This window comes from Chelonia mydas, chromosome 3 (assembly GCF_015237465.2).
Source record: "Chelonia mydas isolate rCheMyd1 chromosome 3, rCheMyd1.pri.v2, whole genome shotgun sequence".
Lineage (NCBI taxonomy): Eukaryota > Metazoa > Chordata > Testudines > Cheloniidae > Chelonia > Chelonia mydas.
This window is the reverse complement of record NC_057851.1, coordinates 141,266,952-141,279,401: the sequence shown is the minus strand read 5'-3', so window position 1 is coordinate 141,279,401 and position 12,450 is coordinate 141,266,952.

Here is a 12,450-nt window from a genome sequence, read left to right as displayed (position 1 = left end):
GGAGTCTTGCCTAACAGATCTTGTTCATGTAGTAATTGCTGCCTTTCCCAAGTTCATTCTGTTGTTCCCCTCTCTCCTCCCTCTAAAGTTCTCTGTTTTAAACTCCTACACTCGGTGCTTGTGAGTAGGGAAATACTGCTTATCAAGGGCACCCAGGGGTGGTTGTATGTAGTTTCCTAGGTTTCTGGGTGGGGGCTCAAGCTGGAGATATTTGTTTTCAGAAGGAACCTCCAGAAAATTGAACGTGGCCCTTTTTGCTGTTGACAACACCTGGAAGATGGGTTACCCTTAAGGAGGTAAATTATTTTTTTGGGGGGCTAACAAAGAGGAAGACAGAAATTAGAGTCATAGACTTTAAGGTCAGAAGGGACCATTATGATCATCTAGTCTGACCTCCTGCACAATGCAGGCCACAGAATCTCACCCACCTACTCCTGTAATAAACCCCTAACCTATGTCTGAGCTATTGAAGTCCTCAAATCATGGTTTAAAGACTTCAAGGTGCATAGAATCCTTCAGCAAGTGACCCGTGCCCCACACTGCAGAGGAAGGCAAAAAACCCCTACGGCCTCTGCCAGTCTTCCCCAACCCCAAATATGGTGATCCGCTAAACCCTGAGCATATGGGCAAGGCTCACCAGCCAGACACCCAGGAAAGAGTTCTCTGTGGTAACTCAGATCCCACCCCATCTAACATCCCATCACAAGCCATTGAGCATATTTACCGCTAATAGTCAAAGATAAATTAATTGCCACAATTAGGCTATCCTATCATACCATCCCCTCCATAAACTTATCAAGCTTAGTCTTGAAGCCAGATATGTCTTTTGCCCCCACTGCTCCCCTTGGAAGGCTGTTCCAGAACTTTACTCTTCTGATGGTTAGAAATCTTAATCTAATGTCAAGTCTAAACTTCCCGATGGCCGGTTCATATCCATTTGTTCTTGTGTCCACATTGGTACTGAGCTTAAATAATTCCTCTCCCTCCCTGGTATTTATCCCTCTGATATATTTATAGAGAACAATCATATCTCCCTTCAGCCTTCTTTTGGTTAGGCTAAACAAGCCAAGCTCTTTGAGTCTCCTTTCATAAGACAGGTTTTCCATTCCTTGGATCATCCTAGTAGCCCTTCTCTGTACCTGTTCCAGTTGGAATTCATCCTTCTTAAACACAGGAGACCAGAACTGCAGTGCCTTGTATAACGGTACTTGTAAAATGTTGTATAACAGTGCCTTGTATAATGGTACTAACACCTGCTTATCTCTACTGGAAACACCTTGCCTGATGCACCCCAAGACTGCATTAGCTTTTTTCATGGCCATATCACATTGGCGGCTCATACTAATCCTGTGATCAACCAATACTCCGAGGTCCTTCTCCGCCTCTGTTACTTCCAACTGAAGAGTTCCCAGCTTATAACAAAAATTATTGTTATTAATCCCTAAATGCATGACCTTGCACTTTTCACTATTAAATTTCATCCTATTACTGTTACTCCAGTTTACAAGGTCATCCAGATCTTCCTGTATGATATCCCGGTCCTTCTCTGTATTGGCAATACCTCCAAGCTTTGTGTTATCCGCAAACTTTATTAGCACACTCCCACTTTTTGTGCCAAGGTCAGTAATAAAAAGATTAAATAAGATTGGCCCCAAAACTGATCCCTGAGGAACTCCACTAGTAACCTCCCTCCAGCCTGACAGTTCACCTTTCAGTATGACTCGTTGTAGTCTCTCCTTTAACCAGTTCCTTTCCACCTTTCAATTTTCATATAGATCCCCATCTTTTCCAATTTATCTAATCATTCCCAATGTGGAACCATATCAAATGCCTTTCTGAAATTGAGGTAAATTAGATCCACTGCATTTCCTTTGTCTAAAAAATCTGTTACCTTCTCAAAGAAGGAGATCAGGTTGGTTTGGCACGATCTACCTTTTGTAAAACCAAGTTGTATTTTGTCCCAATTACCATTGACCTCAATGTCCTTAACTACTTTCTCCTTTAACATTTTTTTGAAGACCTTGCATACTACAGATGTCAAACTAACAGGCCTGTAGTTACCCGGATCACTTTTTTTTCCTTTCTTAAAAATAGGAACTATGTTAGCAATTTTCCAGTCATACGGTACAACCCCTGAGTTTACAGATTCATTAAAAATTCTTGCTAATGGGCTTGCAATTTCATGTGCCAGTTCCTTTAATATTCTTGGATGAAGATTATCTGGGCCCCCCAATTTAGTCCCAGTAAGGTGTTCGAGTTTGGCTTCTCCCTCGAATGTGGTAATATCTACCTCCATATCCTCATTCCCATTTGTCATCCTGCCATTATCCCTAAGCTCCTCATTAGCCGCATTAAAGACTGGGGCAAAGTATTTATTTGTTTAGATATTGGGCCATGCCTAGATTATCCTTAACCGCCACTCCATCCTCAGTGTCTAGCGGTCCCACTTCTTCTTTCTTTGTTTTCTTCTTATTTATATGGCTATAGAACCTTTTACTATTTGTTTTAATTCCCTTTGCAAGGTCCAGCTCCACATGGCTTTTGGCCTTTGTCACTTTATCCCTACATGTTCTGACCTTATTAACATAGTTTTGCTTGCTGATCCTTCCCATCTTCCACTCCTTGTAGGCTTTCTGCTTTTTCATAATGACCTCTCTGAGATGCTTGGTCTACAACTCCTGCCTATGAATTTTTTCCCCTTTCTTGGGATGCAGGCTTCTAATAGTTTCTGCAACTTTGACTTGAAGTAATTCTAGGCCTCTTCTGCCTTTAGATCCACAAGTTCTTCAGTCCAATCCACTTCCCTAACTAATTTCCTTAATTTTTTAAACTTAGCCCTTTTGAAATCAAAAACCCTAGTCACAGATCTGTTTTTGTTTATCCTTCCATTTAGTCTGAACTGAACTAGCTCATGATCGCTCGAACCAAGGTTGTCCCCTACAGCCATTTCTTCTATGAGATCTTCACTACACACCAAAACCAAATCTAAAATGGCATCCCCTCTTGTTGGTTCAGCAACTACTTGATGAAGGAATCCGTCAGCTATCTCATCCAGGAAAATCTGAGCCCTATTATTATTACTAGCACTTGTCCTCCAGTCTATATCTGGGAAGTTAGTCTTCCATGATCACCCAATTCCTATTAGTATTTACTTCATTAAAAACATTAAAGAGGTCTCTATCCTTATCTAAATCAGATCCCGGTGGTCTGTAGCACACCCCAAGCACTATCCCAGGGGAGGCTCTAGTAGCTTTCTTCCCCAATGTGATTTTTGCCCAGACTCTGTCTTACCCATTCCATCACTTCTTATTTCTTTACAGTCTACCTCATCATTGATATACAATGCTACTCCACCACCTTTGCCTTTATTTCTGTCTTTCCTAAACAGCACATACCCTTCAATACCTGTATGCCAGCCATGACTACTATTCCACCATGTTTCTGTTATCCCTATAATATCTGGTTTCACTTCCTGCACTGTTGGTAGGGATGTTACCCATAGGCATGATAGTATTTATTTTATGAAATCCCTTATGTCCTGAAAAGGAGGACTTCAAGGCCCTGATCCTGCAGTTTTGTTCCATGCAGGAAGACAAATGCCTGTGTGGAGCCTGTTGACTTCGATTAGGTCCCTGTGGCTTCAATGGCATTCCCAGAGGGCACAAGAGCCTACCTGTGTTGAGCCAGTTACAGCATTGGGGCCCTAGTTACTAAAAGAAGCCATTTCCTACATGGATTATTTGTGCGCTCTCTCTGTGCCTAGCATTCATGTTTATATGCATTGGTAAGTAGGATAACAGAATGAAGGGTTTGAAAAAATGTTGAACACCTTGATTTTTCTGATCATTGTTTATGTTGCATATAATTAGAAACTTTCAGCACTTTAATTTTTAGCAGAATTTCATGCACACTAAAAGTCTTTTAAAATACAACACAAGGAAAAGACCTTTAATAGTGTAAATATGTTTGCCACTTGTTGCCTTGTCTGAGAACAGTTAATTAACATAAAAAAACAAATATTTATGTGGGTTGAGCTCCAAAATGCTAATGTGACTGTTTTTTATTTGATTTGTATTGTTTTGTTTAATCTCTTCTTACTCTGGACCTTTATAAAAGTACTGTACCCATTGCAGGTCAGCTCCTCAGCTGATGTAAATCAGTATAGCTCCTTTATGTAGCTCTATTAGCAATGAGCTATGCCAGTTTAGACAGGGAGAGGAGGGTCTGGCCCATTGACCTCAATTAAGCTATGCTGATTTATACCAGCTGAGGATCTGGTTTGCAGTTCTAAGTGAAAACTACTCTGTGAGAAGCTTTGAAACAGATGATCAATCTGTTGATGTATTTAAAAAAATCCAGAGAGTAGTAGAAACTTGTTGAGTGAGGGAATGTTTCTCCTGATGAAGAACAGTGTGCAGTTGAACAATAGCATACAGTAAGGTCTTATTTATGTTGTGTGTTGAGTATTATTGGATAAAAACCATGGGGCTTGACTGATTTCATTGGAAACCAGTGTAACTCCATTGGCTTCTGTGAAAATATTTTTGATTTGCACTGGTGTAAATCAGATCAGATTCAAGTTCTTAATCTCTGCTTTACCTTTGAATACTGAAATGAATGCATAGATATGAAAAATGGATGAGGACTACATTTTTCTCTAAACACCATTAAACAGTGGAGTTGTGAAGTTTGATTCGTGCAGTAGTTCATCTTGGAGTTAGGCAAAAATTACTTGGCCTTTTTGTGTTTAGGGGTTTAGGTGGGTTCACAAAGTGTTTTTCCCAAGAGACAGGATAAGACAGGGCATAATATAGGCCATGTCCAGTGTTGGGTAGGGAGAGAGTTAGAAAGATAAGAAATTGCAGCTGACTACCTTAAGTTCAGCAACTCCAATGGAACTCAGCCATGGGATGGGGTCTAGGTGGAGATAATATGAGCAGCTGTGGACTTTTTATTAGAGAGGGAGAAAGTGCTAGCTAATAGTCACACAATGCACACTGATTTTGGTGTAGGCCAGTCAGTTTCTGTCACTGGCCACTCATCCCCTTTTTCAGGGAGGGACGGAAGAAGGGTAAATGCTGTTGCAAATCAATGTGTTAACCTTCCTCTGCTAGGGACCTGAGTTCAGATCCTAATCTGAGTCCATAAAAGAGAAAAATTGTTCTTTTCCAAGGTTGTAATCCAAAGCCCACTAAAGTCAATGGGAAGACTCTCATTGACTTCAGTGGACTTTGGTTCAATTCTCTAGTTCTTAGCAGATGTATATCACTAAACCACCACACAATTCAGCATGAATATAAAAAGTCTCTACTTAAAGGGGGTCTGGCACTTGCACAGCAAATGTACTGTAGCAGAGTGCTGAGCTGCGGTAGGAGAAATGCTTACTCAGCACTTGCCTGGCTTCCTTCATCATCTTGAGCTCTGAATTCACTCTCAAATCTTTTTTTAAAAGAAAATGGGTACAAAAAATATAGTGCAGAGGGTATGGATCCAAAACCAATTGAAGACCCTGAAGCATAGAAAAGTACTAAAACAGCTGTCCTCCAGAATATCCTTTTGGAACTCTTAATTTACACTCTTTGGAAGGATAAGGTGGCTTGAAGAAAAAGTGTTTTGTACTCTTGAGAAAATTCAAATGCCTCTTGAATATTCCCATCTTGCATACAAGGGCATTAAAGTGCCAATGTGTTTCGTTAATTTTAGTTCCCTTTTTTTGCTGAATTGTCTTCCTTGCAGGAGATTATTTCTAATTGGTTAAACATGGCTGTTATGCATTAGGGGTTGCAGCCTAGGTAGGGCTCTGATCAAATTGCAGTCTGTGTTCTCAGGGCAGTGCAAAGAGTCCCTCACTACTTCCCTAGTGGTGCATGGATCCAGGAAGGGAGCAGGTGAAACCATGGCTCTGACCCCTGCCACATGCTAGCCAGCAGACCAGGCTAGCAGGGGGGAGTATACCAAATCACATGAAGGGGTGTAGCATTGTGCAGGCTTCCTCTGTGCACTAGGGAGCTTTGGGAGGCAGTCTTCTAGTGTTCCTCTGCCTGCCTTTTTGGGGCGGAGCCACACTGCCCAAATTTCCTAAATCAAAAGCCAGGCTGTAGTATCTGCCCAGTATAGGATTACTAGAATGTGCATCTGTATCCCTCCTCCTCTCTAAAGAGCTAATAATCTCAAGATTGTAATCAGCAAACCACCCACCAATGCTGCATTAAATCCACTCCAGTTTTCTTGCCAAACCAAATGGTATTTTCAGTCGAGTTCCAAGTCAGAAAGAGCCAAAACGTAACCTTAAGCCAATGAGTTTAGAGCCAGGATTTCAAGGCTTGTTAAGTGATTTTGCACCAAGCAGATGGGCGGGCCATTCAACACCAACCACAAGCCTGTCAATAGGTTTGACCTGAGACAGATGAGCCTGTGCCCAGAAAGAAATATGTCCATAAAAATAAAATCCTGGGCAGAACTGTGTAAAACTTGATGGTTTTAGTTTGCAGGAATTCTGGCAAACTCCTGTATGTTGTTGTCTGTTTGCATAGTTCCCACCCCCTGAAGTTTGGCTTTGACTTTTCCCTGATTCCCCTGACACACTAAACAGTCAGAAAACACAGAAGTGAAGAGTCTCAAAGTAAAATTTGCTCTCCCGCAGCCACATGCAGAGTAGTTTTGATTACTAGTTAGGCTACTTAATTTATATTGTATTTAATACATACAGCATGTGCAATGCAAGGGAGGAGGTGATGCACTAACTGATGTTATTTCTGTATCTGTTTCGATCTTTAATCTTGCACTAGCAGAACTGGGTTGGATTGTGGTCAGAAGATGTTTGACCTGGAGTCATGTCATCTCTTCTCCCCCCCGCCCATGACCTGTCAGGTAGTGTTTTCATGAGAATAGGTTGTATTTTTTTTGTGTGTGTGTGTGTCCACTGTCTGAATGCAGACTGGTCTTATTGTAAGTGACATAAATGTAATTTAGCCACAAACTAACATGAGATGATATTGAACAATCTGTCCCCTCTCTGCCTTTCCCAAAACTGGGAAGATACAGTGAAACTGTAGCAGCCGAAGAAATCAGACAAGGCAACTGGAAAGAACAGGCTTTTCCACTCAAGATTCACAGCCCTTAGTGGTTTCTGCATAACTTTCTTCCTGGTATTTCAGCCCAAACCAGGAAGTACAAAAGCACCTGAAAGGTTTAAGACAAGAAAGATTAAGGAAAGTTAACCCAAACATGCCAGCCCCCTTATTCACTCAACCCTTATATAATATGAGTGAATAGTGTCACACTCTTGCAAAAAATAGCAAACATTCTGGGATGTATAATTAGCAGGAGTGTTGTAAGCAAGACACGAGAAGTAATTCTTCTGCTCATCTCCATGCTGATTAGGCCTCAACTGGAGTATTGTGTCCGGTTCTGGGCTCCAAGTTTCAGGAAAGATGTGAACAAACTGGAGAAAGTCCAGAGAAGAGCAACAAAAATGATTAAAGATCTAGAAAACATGACCTATGAGGGAAGAGTGAAAAAACAGGATTCTTTTAGTCTGGAGAAAAGACGACTGAGAGGGGACATAACAGTTTTCAAATGCATAAAAGGCTGTTACAAGGAGGAGGGAGAAAAAAATTAAGACGCAATGGGCGTAAATTGCAGTAAGGGTGGTTTCGGTTGGACATGAGGAAAAACTTCCTAACTGTCAGGATGGTTAAGCACTGGAATAAATTGCTCAAGAAAGTTGTGGAATCTCCATCATTTGAGATTAAGAGCAGGTTAGACAAACACCTGTCAGGGATGGTCTAAATAATACTTAGTCCTGCCATGCGTGTAGGGGACCGGAATAGAAGATCTCTCGATTCCTTCAATCTATAAAGGTCCCTTCCAGTCCTTCAATTCTATGATTATAAGCTGTTTCCCCTCTGGTTAGCAGGAGAAACTAAGTCTGCATTACAAGACCAATATTTCTTTACAGTGAAAACCATCACATTGACAAATACTATTTCTCTGCCTGTCACCATCTGAAACTAGACATTCATTCATTTGACATTTGGTGAAAATAAAATTTTCATTAAGGTCCTGATCCAAAGACCACTGAAGCCAATGGAAAGACTCCCATTGCCTTGAGTGGGTTTTGCATCATTTCCATTTGTTACCTGCCTTGGACAGTTAATCACTTTGTTTCACTGAAGTATGTGTCTGTCCTTTTTAATTATCCATCAAAGATATTTTGGCAGTTATAGCAACAAGAAAAGCACTGGGAGAACAAGAAGACATATTTAAGGCCCAATTCAGGAAAGCACTCCATTTTCAGGAAGTCAAGAGGACGGAAGCACGTCAGTCCTGAATCAGGGCTTTGGTATTTTGCTTCTGTTTTGTCCCATAGTCTCATTTCCCAACTCACAGTCTAGCTTAATGGGTTCTTCTGCCTTTGCCTGATAAGATTTATGGAGAGGCAAAAGCAGCTCAGTGAACAGTTTTATTTCTGCCCACTTTGTTTCATTTCCTGTTTAATCTGGGACAAGGTGGCAGACCTTATTAAAGACATGGTCCAAAGTCTACTGAAGTCGCTGGAGGTCTTTCTTTCAACGGACATTGCCTTCAACAGACTTTGGATTAGGGCCCAGCAGTGTCTCTTGTGATGAGCAAAAGGAAATAAAAATAGATTTGATGAAAGAAAGCCCTGTGAAATTACTTGTGACGGGTTGGATCACATAAACCCTCTTGGGGCTGCCAACTGATGTGCCAAGACTACTTCTGCCCCTGCTTTCCCTGCCAGCTTGGGACTCCAGCGCCAGCTTGCTGAGCCAGACACGCCAGTCTGCTCCAACACAGACCCAGGGTCTGATCCATGGGCCCCAAAGCTGCAGACTTAACTGAAAGCAATTTAAGAAGTGTGTCTGTCTTTTACACTCAGATGCCCAACTCCCATTGGGGTCCAAACCCCAAATAAATTGGTTTTACCCTGTATAAAGCTCATAACTTGTTCGCCTCTATAGCACTGACACAGAGATATGCACAGCTGTTTGCCCCCCCACACCCAGGTATTTAATACATACTCTGGGTAAATTAATAAGTAAAAAGTGATTTTATTAAATACAGAAAGTAGGATTTAAATGGTTCCAAGTAGTAACAGACAGAACAAAGTGAATTACCAAGCAAAATAAAACACGCAAGTCTAAGTCTAGTACAGTAATAAAAACTGAATACAGAAAATCTCACCCTTAGAGATGCTCCAATAAGTTTTTTTTTTTTTTTTTTTTTCACAGACTGGACACCTTCCTAGTCTGGGCACAATCCTTTCCCGTGGTACAGCCCTTGTTCCAGCTCAGGTGGTATCTAGGGGATTCTCATGATGGCTGCCTCTCTTTGTTCTGTTCCACCCACTTATATATCTTTTGCATAAGGTGGGAATCCTTTTTCCCTCTCTGGGTTCCCACCCCCTCCTTCTCAATGGAAAGCACCAGCTTAAAGATGGATTCCAATTCAGGTGACGTAATCACGTCACTGTAAGACTTGCCAGCACACACACACACATACAGGAAGACTTACAAGTAAAACAGAACTATCTACAGACAACTGTCCTGGTTAATGGGAGCCATCAAGATTCAAAACCACCATTAAAAGCCCACACTTTGCATAATTACAATAGGGCCTCAGAGTTATATTTCATATTTCTAGTTTCAGATACAAGAGTGATACATTTATACAAATAGGATGACCACACTCAATGGATGATAAGCTTTGTAATGATACCTTACAAGAGACCTTTTGCATGAAGCATATTCCAGTTACATTATATTCATATTGATTAGCATATTTTTATAAAATCCTATAGACTGCAACATCCCATTACTCACCCACTCATTCATGGAGAGTAACTTTTTAAATGTGTGTAGTATTTCATAATCATCATGGTAAAAGGTGGGCTTGTATCTGTGGGTTTCTTTTCCTATTTTGTGAGGTGGTTTTAATCCATGCAACGTATATGTTTTAAAAAACCCAATAACTACCAGAACAAGACACTCCACTGCACCCATTTCTCTGGGGAGAGGATGAGAGAACGGACAATACTTGACGGGTGTTAAGTCATGTTGCTTAATGCACCAGTGGAAGGTGCTCAGACTACAGTGATGAGTGCCATATAAGACCAAATATAGAATGGACTAGACTTCATGAAGCCCTCTAGGGACTTTGCTATTGATTTTCTGTGGAAGGCACTCAGATACCATGGTGATGGACATCCATATAAAATTCTAAGGTGGAGAAACAGATTAAGAATCCAAATGCAACTTAGAAAAACTACTGAGCTAAATAGGAACTGAAGTGAATGCACAGGGCAGAGAGAACCTGGGCTTCCCTTCCATCCCCCAGCAGGCTGGTAAGTGAGGACAGACTCACACAATGAAGCACAAATCAGAACACTTTCTCATTGGCTGAATTTACTCTGAGGGCATAGTGCTGTTTGTAGCAGCTTCTGAAAGCTTCAGTTTCCAAATTAACCCTTTCATGGGCATCACATACACCACAAAATTGACCTAATATATGTCCCTGGGATGGGGAGAAAATAGCGGATTCCTGAGGTTTTGCCTGCCCATGATCTCAGAAGCAATAAAAAATAAAGTTGAAAAATCCCTCCAGTTTAATCACCATATGTCTCCAGAAATTAACTGTGAACTATTTTTGCTACTCCATCCAAAGGTTTGCTGTACTGAAAGTGGTTTTAGAGAGTTTTTTTTTCCTATCTGTGCCTTTTGCCATATTTCCCCCCATATTAATGTGCAGGGAAGCATGTCTGAGAGCTAGATTTTTAAAACATGAAATCCAGTACTAGAGTGGTTTTCCTAGGAACAGTGACCACATGAAAGCGCCTAGTTCTACCCCAACATGTGGAACTATTTAGCTATTCTGATAGTATTGATAGTAAAAAGAAATGAAAATATAGAAAGATGGTGTGATGGCAACCGTGATCTCGTGCTGCTTGCGCAGCTGCTGAGCGGTGAGGTAGGCTGTTCTCTGCCTGACGGTTTTGACGACTAAGCAGTAAAACATTTGGTTAACTCTATGCACACTGCAGTTGCTAGACTCTATAGTATTCAGATTATGAAGGCAGGAAAGCTGACCTAAAATTAACCATGTATATCGCCTCTTATGTTCCTCGCTACAGCATACAGGGCGGTGCTTAAGCTCATGCCTAATGTAACATTATGTTTAATCATGGTTCACTGATATGATGGTAGACATAGTTTGTTCTGGTCTACACTAAACCATGTTCCAAATCTCATCAGCTAATACGCTTGTTGACCCCAATCCCAGGGAAGGGTGGTCCTGTGGGTTTAGAGTGCTCACTGGGGACTGGTGAAACCTGACTTTGCTTTCTCTCTCTGCTAAACTTTCTATGTCTGACTTTGGGCAACTCACTTGGGATGTGATCCACAAAGGTACTTAGGTGCCCAAGTCCTATTTTTAGACGTCACTGTAATCCACAAAACTCCCACTTGGCAGCTTCCTGACCCTACAGGGCCTAAATTCACTTGGCACTTAAATTTTTGCAGTAAAAATTCCCTAGGCTCCTATGTGTCTGTCTGGGGATGTACACTGCTTCCTCCCTCTAGGCACCTGGGCACCTATCTGCCATCTAAGCCCCAGAGTGATGCACAGGCCAGAGAAGAAAGTCCTTTGGCCACCCGAGTTGTGTGTGGGGAGAGGGAGAGGGGCAGAAATCTGGTATGTGTGGTCAGAGGCTGCTCTACCAGATGAGGCCCCTCAGGTGAGTTCACACTGAGTGGGGGAAAGAGGGAGGAGCTCTCTCGTAACATTTAGCCTCATGAATAGGTACTCACCCAGAATGTGGGAGACTCCTAGTTCAAGTCCCGCCTCCTCTGGGGGAGAAGGGATTTGAACAGAGATTGGCCACCCCTCAGATGACTATCCTAACCATGAGACTATGAAGTCATTCTAATTAATAGTTAATTAACTATTTTGTACAATTAAAGTGGAACAACTTCAATAGGAGAGATTGAGGGAGACCCACATCAGAATATTCCATAGCTTAGTTAAAAGGAAACCGCTAACTATACCAGTTGCACCTCTCTTTTTCTGTGCAAATACTCAAATGTAGTTAGCAGTGTTTCTGCTGCCAGTTTGTGTGGAGATTATGTAGGGTTTTGGTGGTTTGTTTTCAATTTTAATGTAACGATTAAGGGTGACACCTTCAGAAATGCCAAAGAAGCATGAAAATCACATGTGGTCTTAAGTCACTTAGCTGCCTTTGAAAGTCCCTCTTTAATGTTAGGTATCAGGGGGTAGCCATGTTAGTCTGTATCCACAAAAACAGCAAGGAGTCCGGTGGCACCTTAAAGACTTGACAGATTTATTTGAGCATAAGCTTTTTGTGGGTAAAAACCCCACTTCTTCAGCTGCTCAAATAAATCTGTTAGTCTTTAAGGTGCCACCGGACTCCTC